The 3,669-nt window shown below is 25.7% G+C and overlaps 1 long non-coding RNA gene across 1 annotated transcript; it reads left to right on the top strand.

The window, feature by feature from the left end:
- The first annotated feature begins 515 nt into the window (after positions 1-515).
- On the top strand, positions 516-3,324 carry LOC101250685 (uncharacterized). The gene is made up of 3 exons (XR_182660.5): positions 516-679; positions 981-1,006; positions 3,111-3,324. It is a non-coding gene; the product is annotated as an uncharacterized lncRNA (long non-coding RNA).
- Positions 3,325-3,669: the final 345 nt, after the last annotated feature.

Raw genomic sequence — 3,669 nt, 5'->3', positions numbered from 1 at the left:
ATACAAATCACTTGGAAAAAAATCAGCATGGACATCTCCAGGACTATATAGTTTCAGCATCAAAACAATTTATTCCTAGTCTTTGGTTACCCTATCCCTCCCATATCAGAAGTTAATTACACAGGGTACCAATCTACTAACTGCAGTTTCATGCTCAATTTCACTTTTATCCCCCCCTCTTATGTGGACTTCTTGGATAATATTTTTTACTAGAACATCATAGTTTAAGCATGTGATGTCTAAAGTTTCTTTTAGGCATATATAGAATTTTACTGGTATGTTGGTATTATTGTAATAAATAATTTTGTTATTTGTTTTCTCCTAACAGTACTAGCACCCCACAGTGCATATATATCATGACTAAACAACTTACATTGTTAGGGAAACAGTAAAACAATTATTACAAAAATAATGAATGAAATTATTTAAATAAATTTATTAGGTAGAAAAAATCTCATCAAAAGCGATGGCTAAACCTCTCCCACAAATAAAAAAATCATATAGTTTATGAATATAAAATTGAAGTAGATATAAGTTCTCAACTATATATATACATATAAAGCTTAATCTTAGTCATTGGTAAACAAAATTGAAAATATGGAGAGGTTCATTGTCATTGTAGATATGTCCAACAGGTTCCAAGGTCAATCCCTCACTACATCTGCAAAACCTGCTAATGGTAAAAATAGAGAGTACAATTTCATATTTTTTCCGTTTCAATTCATGTGATAGTATTTAAATTTTGTGAATTAAATAAATTTTTTCTTCATCGTAATTTAAAATATGTATTTAAATATTTTAAAAATTATTAATTGTTATGTTTAATTATACTTTTCACATAATTTTATATTCAAATTCATGAGTAAAATTAAAAAATTTGATTTTCAAAATTACGCATAAAATTGAGAAAGAGGAAGTAGAATTTAAATCCTTCTATGGCTCTGAATTTTGATGTATTAATTCAACTTTTAACATTTCAGGTAACATCGTAGAACAAAGTGTGGGTGTAAGTTTCCTCCTCCTCAATTTCCTTTGTGTTTTTTTTTTATAAAAAAATATTTAATTTTACTATTCGTTAAACTGTTGATTCATATATCCTTATCTGTTAGCAAATTATTTTGTATTTATCTTTAACACTAATAAAGCTCCAACACGTAAATGTGTGGACCTATGTGTCAATATTTTAGGGAAAAATATTCAATATTTACTATTCAACTTTAGAGTATAGTTTAAAATTACCCTCATGTTATGAAGCTCTATTAGGGATTAATTTTTTTTTCAGAAAAATAGTCAATATTTACTTTTAACTTTTAGAGTATAGTTTAAAATTACCTTCATGTTATGAAGCTCTACAAGGGATTAAAATTATTTTACATGACTATAAATTATTACTAAAAATAAAATGAGAAACTTAGGGTGCATGTATTTGATTTGAAGGGAATATTTTTTACGATTTTTTTTTTTTAAAAAAATAAATTATTATTTTTTAACTTATTTCTAGTGTTTGATAAGTAAAAATAGATGTTATTTCAAAAACATTTTGTAATGATCATGTTGAAGGCATTAAATGGATGCGGAAGATACAATAAATATAGAAGGTTGGTTATAGAAACTGTTTTATCTTAAAAGAATGGCGTTTTCCTCATTTATATTTAGGCAACTTATTTTCTCTGAAAAAATATGTTTCAAAAAAATTTGTTCAATTAAATATGGGAAAATTAGAAAATTTTCTAGATTAATACTAAGGGCATGTTTGGACATATGATAAAAATCAGATTTATATGATGTTGAAGTTTATTTGAATATATAAAATTTGATTTTCTTTAAGTTATATTTTATTCATGAACATCCACCCCTTCCACCCAAAAACGAAAACAGCATGCAAACCTTACAAGTTGTAAAAAAGGCAAAATAAATATATTAGACTTTAAACTTGGCTTCAAATTTAACTTTGATTTTCAACTTTCATAATGAACAAACAGACACTTTAACTATCCAACTTTCAAATAAATAAACACATGAGTCCTGCATGACACAATACACGTAGGACACCATGTAGAACAAAAAATGACATGTAGGACATGTGTGTCTATTTGTTCAACTTTATATAAGCTTAAGTGTCTATTTGTGCACATCCAATATTAAGAGACATAAATGTGATTTGAAGTCAAATTAAAGAGCACATTTATGTATTATGCCTTGTAAAAACTATCAGATTTTTTCTAATGTTTATACAATGTTCCCATATGAGCAAACGTTAATTCATAAATAAATACCAAAATATTCAAACATGATGAATAATTGATAAATCACATATATTGATATCCTTTCTATAAACTTTTAAGGCATAATATATATATTGAACCCTAAATTTGGCTTTAAATTTTAACTTTGACCTCCAACTTTCATAATGCACAAACAGACACTTCAACTATATAACTTTTAAGTAAATAAACACATGAGTCCTACATGACACAATACACGTAGGACATCACGTAGGACAAAAAATGACATGTAGGACACATGTGTTTATTTGTTCAACTTTATACAAGTTTAAGTATTTACTTGTGCACACCCAAAGTTGAAGGACATAAATGTGATTCGAACCCAAGTAAAAGGGCATAATTATATACATAATTTTATAATTATCCACAAATCAATAATAATTGTAATTACTTAGTTATTCTTTAATATAATCTTATCACGTGGTAAGAATAACCTCTTCACGTATTAGTCTTTTTTGGCAAATTTAAAATTTATGAGTCTATTCTTTTATTTACAAAATATAATTTATAGGTCAGGTTTTACAATATAAAAGATTTGAAATCATGATTTAAAATTCTAAATCATGCATTTTGGAAATTTGAGATTTGAAATCATGAACTCAAATTGAATGCCCAAACACTATTTTAAATTCATAACTTCATATTATACGTTGAAATACAAGCTAAATATATATAAAAAAAAGTTATTTTTTAACTAACTAAAAACAAATGAAATTATGGCATAAAAATAATATATATGTCTAAGATGTATGGATTAGAAAAACACATTTTTTCATGCAATATAATTTTGTAGCTAATGAAGATCATTTTCTTGAAATATTACAGGGAAATGAAACAAAAAACACACAAGGACCAGTGTTACATGAAACAAGAGCTAAAACAGCAACACCTCTAGTGAAACCAGCTTCTCCTAAGACTGGTTGATTATTAATTACTCCTACCGTCTTAATTATGTTATGTAATTTGACTTATTATAAAAAATCAATAAATAAAGAAAAATCTATGAAGAAAGTTTTCTTTATGGAATGGTTAAAAAGAATCTACAGATATAAATATTAAATTTATTATATTCTGAAAAAAATTGCTCGTATTTTTTTCAATTTATTTACCCATAGTATTTGTTTCTAAAGAAAATTCAATTCTTCCATACCTTAACTACTTTTTTTTCTTCATTATATAGTCCTATTTTTCTCAAGTATTACACATATAAAATTCTTTTTTTCCCAATTGGCACTTAGGTGTTCAACAATGTTATCAAAGCTCGATTAAATTTAAAATTTCTCAATAAAAACAATTTTATATTTAAGAAGATACAAACTCAAAATATTTTAATTAAAAATAGAATAATATTCACTCCACCGCAAACTTTCTTTCACCCAAGCTG

This window comes from Solanum lycopersicum, chromosome 4 (assembly GCF_036512215.1).
Source record: "Solanum lycopersicum chromosome 4, SLM_r2.1".
Classification (NCBI taxonomy): Eukaryota; Viridiplantae; Streptophyta; class Magnoliopsida; order Solanales; family Solanaceae; genus Solanum; species Solanum lycopersicum.
Note: the sequence above shows the minus strand (reverse complement) of the source record. Positions and strands in the feature narration are given on the sequence as shown.